Source organism: Dipodomys spectabilis, unplaced genomic scaffold (genome assembly GCF_019054845.1).
Source record: "Dipodomys spectabilis isolate Male_0828 unplaced genomic scaffold, ASM1905484v1 ptg000305l, whole genome shotgun sequence".
Taxonomy (NCBI): domain Eukaryota; kingdom Metazoa; phylum Chordata; class Mammalia; order Rodentia; family Heteromyidae; genus Dipodomys; species Dipodomys spectabilis.
Window position 1 is genome coordinate 425,318 of NW_024870982.1, and position 21,659 is coordinate 446,976.

The window sequence follows — 21,659 nt, forward strand, 5'->3', positions numbered from 1 at the left end:
TCAAGATTAGAACACTAAGACACGAACCACTGCATAACTTGTGGTTATTACTTTTTGTTTTGTTTTAAGTAGCTACTTAGATTTGAGTCCATGAATTCTCCTACCAGGGCTGGCTTTCAAATGTGATCCTCAGATTTGAATCTCCCAAGTGGCTACCATCAGAGGTGTGTGCCACTTAAGCTTAGCTCATTTTCATCTCTGAAATTGTCTGTTTCTTATCCTACCTTCTCTACATTTATTTATTTTATACTTTGTGTGTGTGTTTGTGTATATCAAGGTCTGGATGCTTTCCCAGAAATCATTTTCTCATTTCTGCCATTGGAGCCACAGTTCAATCACCAGGTTTTATTTTTCTTCCTTTTGGTGGTTAATTGGAGATAAGAATCTCATATAAAGCCCAGAAAGACATAGGAGGCTGAAATCTAAGGATTGTAGTTGAAGCCATCCTTGACAGGAAAATCCATGAGACTATTTTCATCAACTAACTACCAAGACTCTGGGAGTGGTAGTGCTCCTACATGAATTCAAGCACAAGGTTGGCACACACAGATAAAAAGCTCCATAGACTTTCCTGTTTGGACTGGCTTTTAACTGGTATATTCAGACTTCAGCCTCCTGAATAGCTAAAATAATAAGCAAGAACCACCAGTCCCAGGCTTAAATTTCAAATGGTAATGTCTTCTCTTCTTTCAGTTTTGCTTTTGGTTGACTTAGGGCTGAATTGGGAATTGTTTCCCAGGTTTTTCATGGAATTTCAGTACTTTACAACTACTATCACACCTTCATTTCCAGATTTTCCTGGGTACTTAGAGATAAAAATTTCAGTCACTGCTGTGCCCAGGCTGGCTTTGAGCTATAATCCTCATATTTCAACATTCTTAGTAGCTAGGAATACACACATAAACCAAAAACACATGGCTCATTTTGAAATTATAATTTTTGCTTTCTCCCATATTTTATAATTTGTGGTCTTTTTTCTTTCTTTTTGTAAGTGAATAACAAGGAATAAACATGAACCAAAGCCCATACTCATTTTGAAACTTTATGTTTCTCTTTACCCATCATTTTAAGTTTCTTCTTTTTTGTTTGTTTGTTTAAATGTGTGTCTAGATTTTCAACCTAGGGCTTAGGTGCTGTTCCAAGCTTTCTGTTTAAGACTACCACCCAACTGCATGAACCAAAGCACAGCTTGTAACTTATTTTTGGTGCAAATTAGATATATGAGTCTCATGGACTCTCCTGCCTGGGCTGGTCATGAACAGTGATCCTTAGATTTCATCCTCCTGACTACCTCGTATAACATGTGTGAACAACAAATGTTTGATTCACTTCAACTACTGTCACTGACTCTTCCTTTTGTACTTCTGTTCTCCTTTTATTTCTTCTGTGTTTGTCCTGTGGCTTGAACTCAGGGTCTGGGTGCTGTCCCGGAAACATTTTCCCAGTTTTTCCAGGAGAACCACAGCTCAATTCCAGTTTATTTTTCTGTTTTGATGCTTAATTAGAAATGATTATCATGTAGAGCCAGACCTAATTCATGAAGATTCAATCTGAGGATCAAATTTTCTACCAGCATGGGCAGGAAAGTCCATGATATCACCAATTATAACCACTAAAATGCAAAACAGTACAAGTTCAAGCAACAGGTCTCTCTCTCTCTCTCTCTCTCTCTCTCTCTCTCTCACACACACACACACACACACACACACACACACACACACACACAAACATATCTTATGAACTTTCCTACGTGGTCTGGCCTTTAAATATTATCCTCAGATTTTAGCTTCCTTTGTAACTAGAATTAGAGTTATGAGCTATCAATGATTGGCTGATTGGCTCATTGAAGCCTCGGTTATTGGTTCTTCTCTTCTTCTACCCTTCTTTACATTTATTAATTTCATTATTTTGGGTGTCTTGCACCTGGAGCAGGAACTCATGCAATTCCTGGACTGTTTCAGGAGGCTGTGGTCTGACCTTCATGGTTCAAAGCCATGTTGAGCAGGAAAGTCTAAGATCCTTACCCCCAATTAACTTCCAAAAACTTGGGAGTAGTACAGTACTATCCCCAGGATGTCCCACAAAAAACTGTCTTCTGGACTTTCCTGCTTGGATTGGCCTTTATACTGGATTCCCATATTTCTGCCTCCTGAGGTTTTAGAATTACAGGCATGAGTCACCAGCACCAGGTTCTCTTCTTATGACTATTTTTTATGATCCTGAGGCTGGATCTCTGTGCCAGAGCACTGTTTCATAGCTTTCTCACTCAAGACTGGTGCTTTACAACTCCAATCACAGCTTCACTTCTGTTTTCTTGTTTGTTTGTTTTGCTGGTGATTTGATGATAAGACACCATAACCCTCAGATTTCATCTATCTTTGTATCTAGGATTACACACATAAAACAAAAATTCATGCTCATTTTGAAAATTTAGTTGGATTTTCCAACACATATTTTAATTTCTATCTTTTTTATTTCCACATGAATGCTGGGCTTGGGGATATAAATCAGAGTCTACGTATTGTCCCAGTAATTTTTTTCTGGTCTATCTTTTTTATTTATTTATTTTTCTTTTTATTGTGAAAATGCCGTATCGAGGGCTTACAATTACATGAGCAAGGTAATGAGTACATTTCTTATCAAGCATTGTTGCCTCCTCCTTTGTTTCCCCTTCCCATCCCTAGCCATCTCCCCACCACACCCCCATCGCCCTGAAAACCACCTCCCTGCACCAAAGTTGTAAATTTGTTTTTCAACATAACATCTTGTGCATCTCATTGTTGCAATGGGTCCACCTGTATCCCTATTTTTTTTTTGCCCATCTTGGGGCCTGAACTCTGGTCCTGGGCACTGTCCTTCAGCTCTCCAGCTTGAGGCTAGAGCCCTACCATTTGTGCTACAGTGCCACTTCTGGCTTTTTCTGCTATGTGTTGCTGAGGAATTGAACCCAGGGCATCATGCATGCAAGGCAAGCACTAGACCAATGAGTCAGTTTCCCAGTTCAGTCCCACTAAATTTTTAATGCTAGACCTCTAATATGTGAGTCATAGCACAACTTGGGGCTTTGTTTTTAAACTGTATTTGCCTAATTAGAGTTGAGTCCATGGACTCCCCTGCCTTGGCTGGCCTTGAACACTGATCCTCAAATGTGAGACCCTTGAGTAACTACAAGAACAAGTGTAACCTATTTCAGTTTTGCTCATTTTAACCTCTGAAATTGGCTCTCCTTTTTCTTCTTCCACCTTTCTTTTCATTTATTTATTTTATTCTTGTGTATACTGTTCCTGGAGATTGATCTAAAGGTGTTGGTAATGTCCCAGAAATCATTGTCTCATTTCTGCCATTGGAGCCACACGTCAAGCTCCAGCTGTTTTTTTTTTTTTCTTCTTTTGGGGGGTTCATTGGAGATAATGTCTAATGGAAATAACAGAATGATTCAGGGAGCTGAAATCTGAGGATCAAAGTTTGAAGCCAGCCTGCATAGGAAATTCCATGATGCTCTTTATCTCCAATTAGATGATAATGATTCCACTAATGAGATTGATAAAACTCCAGCCTAGAGTAAAGTAGAACAAATTCAACCCCCATGACTAGCACACACAGAAAAATGGCCAATGGAATTTCCTGCTTGGGCTTACCTTTAAATGTTATTTTCTGACTTTATCCTCCTATGTAGTTAATACAACATGTGTAGGCCACCAATGATTGATTAATTTAAAACTCTGTCGCTCACTATTTCTTCTCTTTTTCTACACTTCTTTATTTCTTTTGTGCTGTTCCTGAAGCTTGAACTCGGGGCCTTCGTGTTTGTCTTTTTATTTCTTTTATATAACTTGTTTCAGTTTTGTTGTCCTAAAGTTTCGTTTGTTTATGTTGTTTGTATATCTTATTTTTATATCTCACAAAAGTAACTTTTAGCTTGGTACTGGTGGCTCATGCCTGTAATCCTACTCAGGAGTCTGACATCGAGGATCACAGTTTGAAGCCAGCACAGGCAGAAAAGTCTGGGAAATTCTTATTTCCACTACACTACCAAATATACAAGAAGTGGAGCTATGACTCAAGTAGTAAATTGTTGGCCTTGAGCAAGAGAACTCAGGGCTCTGAGTGCAAGTTCAAACCCTGGACTGGCACAAAAATAAAACTTTCATTACCTTATATTATATTAGGATTACTGGTGTGTGTCAGAATCCAGTCCTAGTTTTAAGGACCAACTTTTGTAGCAGGTGTCACTTTTGATTTTTTCCCTAGGAAATTTTATGCTTGTTTTATTCCTTGCCTTATATTTACATTCCACTAATGACATTCTTATTTTTTTGTTTGGAAGGACATTTCCATAATTCAATGACATATAAAAAAGCATGTCTTGAATTTTTCTTTATTTTAAATAGGAAAGGGAAATGCTGAGTCTGAATCCAGCAGAGAGTGAATGATGGTTTGATTGCAGAGCTGTTAAATCTATTCCTGGATGTGGGAGGCTGCGATTTGCAGTGCTTTGGTGGATGAGTTTTCATGCAGCTTCATAATAATCTTCTATGATGTCACAGTCAACTTTGCCATTACAACAGATAGGTGTCAGCCACTGATCTACCCTTACGTGGACTTTAGATACACAAAGTAGAAAAAAATAATTAGAAGAATTAACTATTAACAACAAGATCACAGCTTGATGAGCTTTCCTGACTGAATTCTGAGATTACATGAGCAGGGCAGTTTCATCTACACAAGGCTACTAAGCACTAAGGACCAGGCAATGTTGTAGGCAACTGGAGAAACAGATGTGAATACAGCTGCAAGTGGCCTGCTCCATGAACCTTTCATGTTGAAGGAGAAAACCAGAAATTACAATGATAATGTCAATATTTCAGAAGGATGGTAATGTGGGGAAACAGCTTCACATTGAGGATGGGAGGAAGGCACATATGATCTAACAGCAGGGGACATCATCCATGCAATTATTGCTTTTCCATGCTGGCTCCAATCTCAATCCCAGATCTCATCCTTCTGAGTAGCAAATTATAGGTATGAGGCACCTGCAATGAGCTCTTTTATATAAATAGCTATAACCAATTTTTGCTAGTTTCTTGGAAGTTTCTTGAGAGGAAGGTTCAAAATTAAATATATTATGTGTCTTAAACATTCTTTTCATTATCTTCTAATTATTTGAATATGAGCTGTCTTCCTCACTTTTGGGAAAAATCAAGGCAATTTTTTTCATTGTTCAAATCCTGGTGAGGGAAGGAAAACCAGAGCTCCTTTGCCAAACTAGAAAAAAAATTGTCATTTCAACTTACCAGTTTTGCCAAATATATGTCATGTCCTTGATGGATTTTTCATCTTCAACAATGTTAGATGAATGAAATGAATCAACCACATAGTAGCAAGTTTATCACAATGACATAAGATCTCCACTTTCTACCGGATAAATCATTTGCCACAAGCATTAAAAATCTTGAATAAAAACTTGGAGATTCTTTCTCTTTATATAAAGTTGGATTTTGGTTTTGTTTTGTTTTGTTTTTGGTTCGAAGTGGGGCTTGATCTCGGGGCCTGGGCGCAGTCCCTCAGCTATTCAGCTCAAGGAAAGCACTCTACCACTTGAGCCACAGCACTACTTCTGTTTTTCTGGTGGTTATTTAGACATGAGCCTCACAGAGTTTGCTGCTCAGGCTGACTTTGAACTGCAATCCTCAGATCTCAGCCTCCTGAATAGCTAGAAATACAGACATAAGCCAGAACCTGGCCAAAGTTGTATTTTATCAGTTTTGCTGGCTTGAATGAATACCAAGGAAAAAATAGAAACTAAAATTGTTAGTTTATGCTAAAATTTGCAAAAGTTTTACCATGAAGAATAGTGAAATATTTAGAATTGCATGTTTTGAGAGTATATAACTGATAAAATCTTATTGTTGTAAAATAATAAAATATATCTCTTTTTTTGTAGACACTGAAGTCTGAGTTCAGAACTTATACTTGTTGGCAGGCACTCTCCTGTGTGAGCCACACCTTCTGATCATTTTTAATTAATCATCTATTAAATAATTTGAAGCTCACAAGTCATCTTTTGCTAAGATTTAGTAAAATAAGCCTGAACTCCTGCCTTTTGAGTAACAGAAGAAATCCCAATATCTAGATGTATAGACTCAAAAAATGAAATACACTAAGAACAATCTTATCAATAAATAGGCAAGTGAATTGACTAGATCATTCCCCAAAACATATATAGGTGTATAAGGAATACATGAAAATATTCAACATCTTTAGTAATCAAGGAAATGCAAATCAAATCTATGTTGAAGTTTCATGTCTGCCTAAGCAGAATGCCTATTAAAAAAGAAAACAAAAATACTCACAAGGAAGTAGGGAAAGATACCTTACACAATGTTGGCAATTAAATGAATCATTGCAGCCCCAACAGAAACCAGTGTGGAAGTTCCACCCAAGAAATCCTACATATACAGCTGAAGAAATGTAAGTCAGCTTTATAGTAGAGCTATCTGCACACACATATTTTATATTAGGATTCAAATAATCACATTCCAGAATCGGCTTCCACAGGCAGAAAAGTGTGTAAAACTGTTATTTCCAAATAAGAATTAAAAAAAATCTGGGAGTAGAGCTGTGGACCAAGTGGCAGAGTACCAACCTTAATGGAAAAAATCCAATCAAGAGATTAAGGCCCCAGGTTCAAGCCTCAGGACTGGCAAACACACACACACACACACACACACACAATGCTGCCTATATTTTTAGCTAAGTTTCTTAATACCCTAAGATTCATGTACCTATGACAGAGCTAAATATAATGGGAAACATATTTATAATGATAAACTCCTACTGAAGAACCCAGGTTTTTTTTCTTGTTTTGTTTCGTTTTTGTGCTTATTGGACTTGATCTCATGGCCTAAGTGCTGTCTCTGAGCATTTTTGTTCAAGGTTGGTGCTCTACCACTTAGCTACAGTGCCACTTTCTGGTTTTGTGGTAGTTCGTTGGAGATAAAGAATCTCAAGGACATTGTCCTCCACACACTGATTTCAAACTGCAATTTTCAGATTTCACATTCCTGAATCGGTAGAATTAGAGGCCTGATCCACCAATGCCAGGCTAGAACCTGAGTATTTTCACCACTGCTCATTAGAAGAGTTCAAATCTTTTTACTCCAGAATACTTACCAAGCAGAGTTCTCTCTGAATGGCAATCAAGCAAATACAGAGGTGCCCATAGTTCACACCTGTAAATCCTAGCTACTAAAAAGGCTGAGATCCGAGGATAGTGTTCAAAGCCAGTCCAGAAAGGAAAATCTGGGAGAATTTTAGTCTCAATTAACCACAAAAGTGCCATATGTTGAGCTGTGGCTGAAGCAGTAGAGCTCTACCTTAATCAAATATCTCAGAGACATCTCAGACCCTGAGTTCAAAGCCCTAGACCAGTGCACAGGCGCACACAAGTGCACAATTTTATAACAGAGTTCTCAAACCTAGCAAGGTGCCATATTAATCCCTTAATGTCATGATTTACTATGAGAATTGGAAAAGTCTAACCTCTGGCATGGGCTGAAGTGCATGCTGGTAAACAGCATCTGGAGAGAGTAATTACCTCAGAGCCAGTCGGACCGACCAAGACTGGAAGTACGAGTGAGGTGGTGCAGGAACATGGGCCCTACTCCCCTATTCACCCAGACCAAAAGCAGGAGTATGGTGACACAGACACGCAACCCCCACTCACCCAGACCTGAAGCAGGAGTGAGGAAACATAGGCACATGGCCCCCACTCACCCAGAAATTAAGCGTGAGTGAGGCGAAAAGTGGCTTAGCCCCATCTTATCCAGCCAGGAAGCAGTAGTGAGGTGGTGCAGGCACATGGCTCCTACTCACCCAGACCGGAATCAGCAGTGAGGTGACACAGGCACCATCGCCCCTACTCCCCTACTCACACACACCAGAAGCAGGAGTGAGGTGACACAGGCACATGACCCCCCACCCACCTAGACTGGAAGTAGGAGTGAGGTGACACGGGCACACGGCCCCCACCGCAGCCAGACCAGAAGCGAGAGTGAGGTGGTACAGGCACACAGCACCTACCCACCCAGACCGCAATCAGGAGTGAAGTGACACAGGCAGGCAGCCCCAACTTATCCAGCCAGGAAAGAGAAGTGAGGTGATGGTCTCATGCCACACCAGAAGAGCCTAGCATTCTATGGTGGCCCCCTTCTCTTTCGGCCTTTGTGAAGGGCGGGTGGGTTTCATGATGCACTCCAGATGTCAAGGGTCTGGAGCTAAGGATGCTGCCGCCCTCCCCCAACTGGTACTGCACCCGCTGCAGCTATGGTAGCAACTTAATTAATTCTAATTCACAGAACATATACTATGATCTATGAGTTTCTTCAGGTACTGCCAGCCACTTGCTAGTCAATTAATATTATAGTTGCCAATGTCTAAGTGCTCACTGACTTGTAAATATGCTGGAATGGAAATCCTACTATCACTGCTGTCTTTTCATTTTTAGGAATGATTATTTGAAATGGCCCTTCTGAAGAGAAGAAGAGGAGACATGGACCCAACTATTCAATAGCGCCTTTGGGTGACACTATATTGGCCCAAGAATGAGTCGACACAGCTGGTATCCAGGTGTTTTGGGTTAGTCTTTTGGGTCATGCTTTCTGTTTGGCCTTGGAGAGTCTTAGGCTTCTCATTGTAGACACAGAAGCCATTTACTTTCTGCCCTTCTGAGATGGCATTTACTACATAGCTAAAATGGCCTTGAACTTACCAGGCTTCTGCTTAAGCCTCCCAAGTGATGGAATTACAGGCTTACCATACCACACCCAACTATGTGTCATGGGACATTTGAAATAGAAAATTCCTGACATGTGTGCTGTATCTACTAACAAACTTGTGCAAAGATCAAATAACTTACAACCCAGTTGTTAAGAATATAGACTCAGATTCAACTGAATTTCAAATTCAATTTTGGTTATTTGCCTGCTTTTGGTTAAAGAGGAAGACACTATATCACTGAGCTTTATTCACTTGTATAAAAATGTGGATGTATCCATGGACAGATGGCTCATGCCTATAATCTTACTCAGAAGGTTGAGATGGAAAGATTATGTTTCAAAGCCAGCCCGGGCAGAAAAGTCCCTATGAGATACTTAGGTCCAGTGAATCACTCAAAAACTCGAAGTGGGGGGCTAGGAAGTTGGCTCAGTGGTAGAGTGCTTGCCTTGCAAGCATGAGGACATGGGTTTGATTGCTCAGCACCACATAAGCAGAAAAAGCTGGAAGTGGTGCTAAGGCTCAAGTGGAGTGCTAGCCATAAGCTGAAGAGCTGAGAGACAGAGCCAAGACCCAGATATCAGGCCCCATGAACAACAACAACAACAACAAACCAACACAGAAGTGGGGCTGTAGCTCAAGTGGTAGAGTGCTAGAAAATGGATCAGGGACTGCACCCAGACCCTGAGTTCAAGTACCACAATGAACAAAAAAAATGTGATTGATTAGCAGTATTTTCCATCTCCTAGGTTTATGATTATTCAATAATCAGAATTTACTGAGCATTTCCTATGGAAAAGAGGTATTTTTCCTCACCAGCAAGTGATTTATGATGCTACAGAGCATGCAACGGATACCCTCTACTTCAGTGGAGAATTGAATGTAAATTTTGTGGGTCGTATTAGAATAGCAGGTCAGGAACAAAACTGATAAGGATTCAAGCTCTCTGTTAAACCATACTGTAGCCATTATGATTTTTATTAAAGGAATAATTTATTTAGACATTGGTGGCTCATGCCTTTAATCCTCACAGCTTAGGAGGCTGAGATCTGAGGAGCATGATTTCAGGCCAGTCCAAGCAGGAAAGTCCATGAGACATGTCTCCAATTAATCAGTGATAAACCCAGAAAAAGAGGTATGGCTTAATAGAGTATTATTCCTAAGGAAAAAGCTCTATTTAAGCTTCCCTAACCCTTCACGTCCTATGTTGGGACATTGCCACCTACAATGCTGCTGGACCATGCCTTCCCTTGGTATGTTTGCCTACAGCCTATAGGCTGTTTAGCTCTTGACTTGATAATGGCATGATCCGTGTATGGAATATACTGCCCAGAAAAAAACAACTATGATATAAGCAATGTTTGACAATGTGTTGAATCCAAAGTTGCAGTGGTAAGGATGTTTTCTGTTTAACTTTTTTCTTCAGTTAATTGCTTTTAAAAGATTATCTGCTTATTTAATTTACTCGAGGAACTCAAAAGTTAATATTTGGGACTTTTGCTGGAATTTGAAACTAGGCAAGTAAGAGCACCCATTGTCCCTAAATTCATCATTTAAAATTATTAAAACTTCATTCATATATTTCAGTCGTCAGAAATTTGAGCCAAGCATGGGAACTCACACTTGTAATGCTATCTGCTGGGACTTGACTAATGCAGAGAGGACTATGATTTGATGTTAGCCCAGGCAAAACATTCACAATATTGGATCTCAGTCAATATCTGAAACCAATGCATTGTGCTTTTTATTTCATCTACTCAGAAAGGGTAAAAAGAAGGATTGTGGTCCATGATGGCCTGGTCATAAACACAAAACCCTACCACAAAAATGTCTCAAGCAGAGCTGGGTGCAGGTGATTCATGCCTGTAGTCTTAGCTACTCAGGAGGCTGAGATCTGTAGATCACAGTTCAAAGCTATCCCAGGCAGGAAAGTCCATGAGACTCATCTCCAATAAACCATTAGAAAACCAGAAGTGGTGCTGTGGCTCAAGCAGTAAAGCATTCGCCTTGAGCTGAAGAGCTCAGGGATAGCGCCCAGGCACAGAATTTAAGCCACATGACCAACAAAAACAAAAATGACTAATGCAAAAAAAGCAGGTGTATGGCTCAACTGGTAGAGCACCTACGTAAAGTGCATGAGGCCCTGAGTTTAAGTTCTAGGATAAAAACGAGGGAAGGATGTGGATATATGGAAGGAAGAAAAGAAGGAAGGGAAGAATTATTCTGTATATTGTACTTGCCTAGTTATTTCATTAAGGTGGCTTCTCATTCCTTTTTCTTTTTTTTCGGTCTGTTGTGGGGCTTGAACCCAGGTCCTGGATCCTGCCCCTGAGCTTTTGTGCTCAAATCTAGTGCTCTACCACATTGAATTACATCGTCACTTGTGGGTTTCAGTGGTTAAATGAAAATAAGAATCTCATAGATTTTCCTGACCAAGCTGGTGTTGAACCTTGATCCTTAGAACTCAGCCTTCTGACTAGCTAGACTTACAGGTATGAACCACTGGCTCTGAGCACTCACTTGTTTTCTTTCTTTCTATTTTTTATCAGTCATGGGACTTGAATTCTGGGTGCTGTCCCTGAGCTCTTCAGCTGAAGTGAAGCACTCCACCAGAGTCCACTTATGGTTTTCTGATTGCTAACTGGAGATAAGAATCTCATTAGAGAGGTTCACAGGCAGATGGCAGAGGAGAAGCTGGAGGATAAACAAGCTCCAGCATAGAAAGCAGTTTTAGTGTTCCTAAACACTGTTTAGTGAACAGTCCTAGGCTAGAGAATCACCCCAAGTGTGCCATCACAGTACAGAGAGTTTGGCCAGAGAGGGAAAATCCAGGCAAGGAGGCAGAACTAAGCACTTGCTAGTAGCCAAGGCTGCAACGGATGCGGCGGCAGTGACACTGGACATAGCGGCCATAGCTATAACAGAGAGAGATCGGGAAAACAGCACCAGACATAGCGGGTGAGCAGATTCTACTCATCACCAGCAAGAACTGACAAGGAGCAGATATCTTCATCCTGCAGATCACACACCAGAGACGACTCAGGAACCAACACTCTAGCATGTGTAGAACCCTGACATCCTCACTCCTTCTCAGGGAGAAGAGGAGGGAAAGCCATCCCTCCCCAACCACCAGAGATCTCCATCTTCCATACTGATAAAGGCCCCCCTGAGCAACTAGCTCCAAGTCAGGCCATGGAAGAAAAGAAAAGAGTCATTTAGCAGGTCACAAGAACCTGACCTAACCTTCCAGGCTCAGCTCCATCCAGGGGAAAATCACCCAGCCCAGATAGAGGAAGATCCGCCTCCCACCTCAGGACTTTCTTCACTGTGTAAACAGAACCAGAGGCTGCCCCTCCCTACAGCAGCCTAGAAAATCAATTAAAATTCAGTAAACACAAACCCTGAGAATTGATCCAGGCTGGGCCCTGTGAGTGTCTCTGGAGCAAGCCCCTCAGGGAAAAGCTAGTTTGCTGAAAGGCCTCAACCCTACCCAGAACCTAGCCTCACCACAGCATCTCCAAACTAGAGGAAACAGCCATCTCCCTCTTTTGTGATATTCAAAGCAGATCTCCCTCCCATTGAACTAGCCTGGGAAGAGGATCACAAAATCCTGGGTAAAGCAGAGAATTTTTCTGCCTGCTCAAACAAACTGACTTAAGAATCCAATCAAGCCACAGGAAAACCAAACACCACAAGCAGACCAGAGACTCCACCAAGAGACTGGTTATGGACACAGTGGAGATAAATGATCTTCACATCCCCCCTCCAAAAAAAGAACTCTGTAACTTTTTTTAATTTTATTTTTTAATTGTTTTCTATTAATCTTTTTTTCCTCTCATAGTTTTTATTTTAGGTGTATATGTGTATGTGTGCTTTTTTATCTCTTCTAATTTTTTGGTACTTTTTTATTTTCTTTTTTTTTCTCTTTCTTTCTTTTTTGAGTGACTTAATTGCTATTCTGCTCATCCCCATATATATAACCGTCGTCAATTATTAGACCTTATACCCCATGGTATACACACTTAATCCAGAAATTTATTACTCAATTCATAAGCTCTTAGGCTTAAATTCTTTAGTAGCAATATTATATCTTTATACCAATATAATTTCCTGTTTGTCTTTTTTTTTTTTTTTTTTTTTTGCTGGTCATGCGGCCTGACCTCTGGGCCTGGGCACTGTCCCTCAGCTCTTCAGCTCCAGGCTAGTGCCCTACCACTTTGAGCCACAGCTCCACTTCCAGTTTTTTCTGCTTATGTGGTGCTGAGGAATCGAACCCAGGGTCTCATGCATGCAAGGCAAGCACTCTACTACTGAGCCACTTTCCCAGCCCTAATTTTTTAATAACTAATTTTAAGCACTTTTATTTTTTAGTTTTTCATGTCTCCTATCCCTCCACTCCTCTCATTCTATCCTTCTCTCAGTATCATTTCTTTAAACTTACATAATTTTTAAGTGTTTCATTGTTTAAATTTAAATTTTTATTTCCATTTTTCTTCTTTTCTTTTAAATCTCTCTCCTATCATTCTGTCCAATCCATTTCCCTCTCTGAGATAAGAACTTGGTTAAATTCACTCTTCTTTTACTTCTCCATATCCCGCTAATCAGTGGTATTGCTCTGAGGAATTACTGTCAAAGTTTCCACAGTGCCTAGTCCAAGGCCTCTCACAAAGGCTACTAGCCCAAACTGTCTGAGCCTCTGTGTGACTTAATCATCATTGAGCAACTGCATTCCATGGTTTGTGAGACATTCGCTTCTGTGATCATATGCACATGAGGGCCCAAGAAGAGAGTTCCCTGGAAGGAATGTCCTAAAATGCAAAACATCTACTAGGGCAATGGAAACCCATGGTTGGACATGCTTAATTTTTTAGCCTGTGCACTGAACTAACAGGAAAACATTAAGACACAGTAAGAAACGCTGATGTAAAGCATCAGAAAGGCTGAGGGGAAGGGAGCCCCATGCTCAGGAATATAAATGGAGCTTACAAACCACTGCAGGCTCTGACTTTCTATGTTGAAGTTCAGATTAACAGGAAGCTCAAGTTTCTAAGAACTCAGTGTCTAGGTTATATGCCTCTTTCAGAACTTCTTTCCCTCCTCCTGTGCTTTGAGAACAACAGTTAGTACAGTGTTTCTGTCTACTAGGGGCAGTTTTTCTCTTCACACAATGCTTAAAGTAGACAATAGGAAGCTGCCATTAAAGTGTACAAGTATGAAATAGCACACAGTGCTTGCCCTGAATTCCTGGACCTAAAAAGTTCCCAATTCTGAGCACAAAGTGATCATGGGTGTATCCTAACAACCTCCACCGAATGGAGAAATTTGAACAATTTTCCCAAGGCAGGTATTGTCCAGTACGGTAGTTACCACCTATAATCCTTGTTATTAGGATGGCTGTGATGTACTGGAACAATGAACTTGAAACTGGGCCAAGACGAGACAACTTATAGTTGCTGGAAACGGGGGAAGACAACTAGGAGAATGTTTCTCCGGCACAGACATGGATATAATTACAACAAAGTTCTAAATTGTGGCTCATCAGTAAAGACTATCATCATACCTCACTAAAGGTAATAACTAAACATAAAAATTTAAAAAAAAACTACTTGGATTTCAGTACTAACATCTTTTTAAAGGTGTGTGTCTGGTGTCTGAGATTTTGTATGGGGCAGCATTGGTTCTTAAAAATCATCTTATTGGCATTATCTTTAGGTTTCCCTTTCAAGTCTGGTGGCATTCTAGCTGTATCACTTGAATCACACAATTCTTGACTTCTGTTGCTTAACGAGATAAACATGTAAGGGATTTGTCAACCTTGATTGGTTTCAAATTATGATCTTCAGATCTCACTCTCTGGAGTAGGTAAGGCTATAAGAGTGAGCCACTATGCTCAGCCCAGTATTTCCATAAGTTACTTAATCTTTCTGAATCTCAGCTTCTTCTTGTGTGGAAAGTGGACAGAATTATTTTGTGGAACTTAGAATCTGGTGGGAGTTATGACTGGGTACAGGAAGTATAAGTGTTCCGGATGTGCAGACAGAGCCTGACAATCTCATAAAACTACTGATGTTTATATTGAAATGAATTAAAGGAATTGGAAATGAGGGATTTTTCTTTTTTTGTTTATCCATTTCTGGGCAGTGAGGGAGCCACAGAAATTCAAAGAGAACAAGGAAACAAATGCAGCAGTGGTACTCTGTAGATATTATGTTGACAATCAACTATACCACTTGTGGGCAGGGAAAGGAGGGAAAAACATAGAGAAAAGAAGTGATGAGATTTTCGAACACAAAATGAACTCATCTGAATTACAAAATGGTGACCCATATGTCCACTGCATTAACAATAACAATTTTTAAAAGTCCAGGTTGATGATTCTCTCCTCCAGTTTTAGAGGCCCTTGAGACTGAGGCCTACCTATAGAGTTTTCGAAGGTCAATTGATATGATAATTATTATACAGCCAGAATCTCTTAACAAATGTTATAAAAAGTATTTCATTCGTAGTACTTCTTTCTGTTTGAATGGAGATTCTATATGTTATTGGCAGAGCTATATTTTTACTTTTTGTTTTCAATATTGGTCAACAGTTGAAATCCTTCTTGAAGCTTTGGGACAGAGGTCTGCTATATCTTAGCACCCTGCCCCTAACTAAAATGGTAATCAACCTTTGAAACTAATTTACTTGCGTATGAGTTTGTTTTATTTCTTTATTCATTTATATATTTGTTTATTTATTTATTTATGTCGATGGTGGTGAATTCTGGGCCTGGTCGCTGCCCTCAGCTCTTCAGCTCAAGGCTAGTGCTCTACCACTCGAGCCACACTACCACTTCTGGCTTTTTCTGCTTACGTGGTGCTGAGGAATAAAACCCAGGGCCTCATACATGCAACGTAATCTGTCTACCACTGATCTTCCTTCTCAGCCCCTATGAGGGGTATTTTAGTGCATGGGTCTATGAGGGAATCCTATTCAGCAAATGTGTTCATTTGCCACTAGACATTATTTATGAATTATCTGATAGTTAACGGATAAATTGTTATCATTTTTACTAGGAATTGTTTGTTTTCCTATGCTAAAAACATGGAGGAGGGTATTGTAAATTAAAACTGCAAAAGAAATTTAAGATCTTGGTGCTAACAAATGTGTCTAGTTATTACATTAAACAGAGAATTCAAAGTTCATGAATACAGCGCTCAAATTTCTTATACTACTTATTTCAAAATGCAAATTAAAGGGAAAATCAGACAGGAGATAAAATTTATATTGTATGTTAATTTTTAAAGAGGAAAATAAGATCCTAGATGGCAGATTAAAGGCAAAGCAATATCAAAGCCCTATCTGCTCAATAAGAAATAAGAAGCATATTTGAAAAAAAACTGCAAAGTGCACATCAGGCAAAGGCAAGCAGTCAGAGCCTACCACCAATAGAGCAACAACATATATCTCAGAAAAAGGAAACAAGTTCAGACCGTGCTCATCCTTATCCCTGATTTCAATAATACATATACACCCCCTACACACACACACGCGCGTGCACACACACACACACACACACACACAAAATGAATGTATGCAACAGCTCAACCTACTCACATCCACTCAACATGAATCAAAGATCTTCCTGTAATATTTGAAATTTTAAGTTTCAAGTCTTGTACATAATTGATAATAGATGCATAAGTAATATTTTCTGAATAGCACTCTGCTATGAAAGTGAGAGTTCATGATGATTAAAACTACTTAAAACATCTCTGAATCTCAAAAAAATTAAACAACAAACAATCCGAATTTTGGGACTGCATTTCTACCAGCTATTCTGCAAAGACTTAATAAGAAGATACTTATGAGACCCAAAAATTAAATACTAAATTCAATTGATACCTGAGTAAGTGAAGAGAAAGATGAGAGACACTGATCAGAGAGACCTATGCTGCCTCCAGTTCTCAGCCAGCTGTACACTGTGGCATCTTTGCTGCTGCTGGACCTTAGTTGTCTTCTCCAGTGCAGTGGCCACACTGGGGTTGGATTGGGCGTGATAGGGAGATGAGTGTAGGCCACATGGGAGGCCACACTGGAGTTGGGGCTTGGGGAGGTGGGGAGGGGAGAGGAGGCTCTGGCAGAAGCTGGTGAAGTGAGGAAAGAGGCAGGGAATCAGAGGCTCAGGAAGCAGCATACCCAAAGGCTGCCCGGTTCTGGAGAGTGTCTGTGAGGTGGGGTTGTTGGGGCGGATTCCATGGGGCCTAGTGGCCTGGTGAGAAGAGAAAGGAATCTCAAGTACTGCAAAGGCAGACAATGAAAATTAAGATCACAGTGGCTGAACAATTTCAACAACAAAGGTGGGGACATGGAGGTAAACTCTGGGGATGGGGTGGACGGCAGCACTGGGACAGCGGCTTTCAATCCTTTCTGGACATACCTGGAAGTGTGTGAGGGCTGGCTTCACCACAGGTTTGACCTCACTTGACTTGAACGGGCACCCGGAATCGTCACTTCAGCCTCAGCCTGCCCCATAGAGCCAGACTGGCATAAATGCTGAAGACCAGGCAGTGGCTGGGAGGCTATGCCCAACAGGGTGGAGGAAGCATGGCTAGTGGGTGCAGCTCCAGCCCAGCCAGGCCCAGGGCCACCGTGGATGTTCGGACTGTAGATCTGGAACAGGCACTGTGCCCCAGACCAGTGGGGCTTCCAGCGACTTGCGTGGTGGCCACCACGTGCATGTTGGGAACTTCATAAGCATGGCCCAGTCATCTCCACGGAAAGGTGCATTCACTCCTGTGCCTCTCCTGTCTTCTGGACTCTCGCTGTTCTCCTGCTTCCTGCTGAAGTACCAGGCAATAGACCCCCCCAAAGGCCAGGAGGGAGCCATTGCCAATGTAAATGCAGAAGGGTCGTTTATTACAGCTCGAGCTGGACTCACAAACCTTCCCTGACACAGCAGGTCAGAAATTGTGAGTCCCAATCTCTTGTTCAGCAGGGTTTTGTATTGTGTATGAAGCAGGTGGAAGGATCATTACAACACTGATTTTGTGATAGGTCAGTGGTTCGGAGTGAATCTAGTCTTAAGTTTATTGGTTGGGGTATGATCATTTCCAGTAAGGGCAGGGACTTTCTAGCTTAGCAGTTACAGGATAGATTGAATGATACATAGCAAGCATATTGTAAGTTGGGGTAGGTGGGACCAATCACAGGAATGCTGAGGGGGCTATTCCTGGATTATTTCCTGGCCTAAATTGCTTCCTGATAGAGTTCGGAGATAATCGGTCAGGGCAGTCTGAGATTCCTGGACAGATCAGGGCTGTCGATTTCTTAGTTATTTTTACTGTTACATTTTCTTAGAACATGAACTGACACTCTTTTTCCAGTAGCAGATAACAGATGTTTTCCTTAGAGTTTCTGAAATCACTGCCAACTTATTTGTCCTCTCACTGACACTTCCAACTACAGGAGTCAACTTCTCCACGCCAATGACAGGCCATCTCGGAGATATTCACAGGGCTATGTTTCCTCTCTCCATTTCAGGCCTTTCTACTGAAAGAACATCCTTACTAAAAACTTTTTAGTTCTTTATAGTGAGGAAGAAAAGCAAGGCCTAGTTGCAGCCATCGAACCAAGAATTGAGGGCCATGGCTGGAGCAAAACACCCTGAGAAAAGATGGATTCATTTTTGTCAAAGACACAAGGCTCTATGGGAACTCTCATTCTAACTGATTTTCTAGTAATATATTCACAGAATATGTAGACTATGTAATAATGAAAAATGACATATGCATAACATTTGTGAATATGGAGGGAAGTAAGAAAAACTGCAATGGCCAGAAGTAATTGGTTCTTTGAAAGAGAGCTGGTAGGTACTCTGTTTGGCCTCTAAGCCTTTTAGCACAGTATTTTGTATTGCATTCAAACATATGAAGTTCTTAAAAAGTAAAATCAGGACAAATAGTTAAAAATAAGTTAATTTTCCTAATAAAGTATCACAAACTGCATCTTTAAATTCAGAGGTACTTAACATGAAATTTTTCTCACGTTAAATTGCCTTTTGTTCTACCGAAGAGTTGATATTCGAAAATTCCCAAAGAGAATTATTTTTTTTCTTCCTTTTTAAGGAACCATAGTGAAGTCCACCTGTTTCTGCTGTGAGCTGTTTCTTCCACTTACTGCCCAGTTGCTGTCAATACTCATCCCCATAGGAGACAAGCAGCTCACATCCTGCCTTGATGACATGACAGGTTTGGTAGAAGATCTACCTGTGGTACTGAAAGGCCCTCAGATTCTGTTTCTCAGCATACCTGCCACAGTTCATATACCTAAAGTTGAAGCAGGCACAGGAAGGAAACATAAGAGGGTAAGTTTCTGCTCCCTTTGGATCTACTCTTAATACTCATCCACTCTAGAACTCTAAGTGCACTGTTTTCAAAGCCCAGTTCCAGACTTCTCTCAATCCTGATTTGTCACAAATAGATTGATATCCAGATTCTCTAAATTGAGTTAAAGTTTATGTCATAGACTTGGGTGGGGGCATGTACTCGGTTTCTAGATTAGCACACATCATTTGACATTTGGCCCAAGTATTTTTCCTTAGATTGGACTCACTCATGCACCTGTCTCCACTATGTTCCCATAGAAATTCAGAGAACCCATTGTCTTATAAAGAGAATAAAGGGAAATTTGTTTATTCATGATGTCGGTTCATGATAAGACAATGGTTCCCCATGGCACAGGGCTGCAGGACATATCATAGACCCACTGCTCTCTGAAACTCACCACTGCTCCAACTCTGCTTCAACGTGTTTGTGTGTACCTTAATAGACTAAAATTCTTTCTTGTAGATTGTTAGGGCACTATGTACTTTGCAAAAACTAGGAAGAAAAATTATAGTTAAATACTCCTACAATGAAATTGTTATTTCTGTCTCCACATGTGTTTCACAATTGCTCAGGGAATATGATTTATTCAACTACTGAGGGTAATTCTTTGACTCTGATACAGTATGTGCTTTATAGATGCAGGATCTATGAATGAAGTTAGGTCCTTTGGTTTTTATTCTGATGTGTTAATTTTGTCTCTCATGGAAATTTTTATTTTGATACAGTAAACATATATATGCATACATACTTACATACATAGCAGAGCTATGATTGAACGCAGTAACTAAACTTACCTCTTGCAATACAAGCACTCTACCACTTGAAGCATGAGCCCTTTTTGTGTTGTTTATTTTTGAGGTATTTTTTGTCTGTCAAGGGGCTTAAACTCTGTGCCTGAATGTTGTCCTTCAGCTGTTCAACTCAAGGCAAGCGCTCTACCACTTGAGCCACAGCGCCACTTTTGATTTTCTGGTGGTTTATTGGAGATAAGAGTTTCACAGCCTTTCTTCCATGGGCTGGATTTGAACCATGATACTCATATCTGAGCTTTCTAAGTAGCTACTTACAGGTTTGAGCCACCAGTGCATAGTTTATTTTTGAGGTGTTTTTTCCCCTGCTGTCCTGGGTTGCCATTCTGCTTGTGCTTGCATGGATTGCTGGAGATACTTCACTTTATACAGCCATTGTACTTCCAAATGTGCACCAACGTGTTCAGCCATTGGTAGTAATGGGGATCTTATAATCTTTTATGCTAGGACTGGCATCAGACTGAGATCACATCATCTCTATCTCAAAAGTCCAAATTGAAGGTTGAGCTATGGAACCCAGCTATACTATTTATATTTTTATTACTTTTCCCTCAAATATTCATAATTTTGAAAGCACCAAGTACAGCAAAAGAAAAATGGAGATATGGGAATCCATTGAGAAAGGTGTGATAATCAGGGTGCAAGTCTTCTGAGGAGAATATCCTATTAGGAACCATGAAAATGACTGCTGGACTCACTCCAGTTGGCCTGGGATTTATTTTTTGCATCTACACATAGAAGTTTCTCCTTTTTGTGATCTGAATTTCAGAAAGACAAGCTAAAGGCTTTTGAGTAGTAATCGGCAAAATCACATTAATTGATTCCAGTGATGCTCTTTGAGCCTGCATGGATTCAGCAGTTGTGAAGATATAAGATGCCGTCTACACATCTGAGGGGATTTGTCATAGTCTTAACAGAGGCTCCTTAAGCGTGGATGCACTTTGCCTCTAACACACTCTGTTTATATGCACTATACTTTGATCCTAAATCAGCATGTCCATATTTATGCAGATTCCACAAACACATACAACTATTTTGTCCATGTCCTAGCAATGTTTCATTGGAGGCACAGGGGGACACATGGAGTTAGAGAAAGGGGGGAAAGGGAAGGCATTTCTTACCATCCAGGAGTACCTATTGTCTGCATCTTCATCTTCTATGATCAAGCCCCCATAGGGGCTAAAGTGCAAACCCAATGGCAGATCAGATTCCTCATTCCATACTCTAAGCCTAGCCTGAGGAATACTGTACTGACGAATTCTCAGCCCAGTGGGCAGACTGAGGACTGAATGGTCATAATGCCCCTTGTCCACCATTGTCTCTTTCAAATATAGGTGGTCCATGAACAGTGTAGCTGGTGATGAAGAAGTGCTGACATTGCTCACAATCTGAAGCAAGAGCAGCAAAAATTAGTCAAGAAATATGTACATTCTCAGATTTAACAATGATGAGAAAGAGCACAGAATGCATATCATTGTCGCTTAGTTCTTCATGTGAAGTTACTAGAGTAAACCAGTAATTGGGGGCAAAATGACCTGATGAATTATTATAAAAGCACATTTGCCTTCTGTTTGACCAAGCACAGAGGGTTACTTACACAGGTAATCATCATCATGGGGTTTGCGGATATCTTCATAAGCATAACTCTTTCTTTCCTGTAGGCTGTACATGCTCATTTTTACCTCCTTTTTCCTACGTCTAAGTTGAA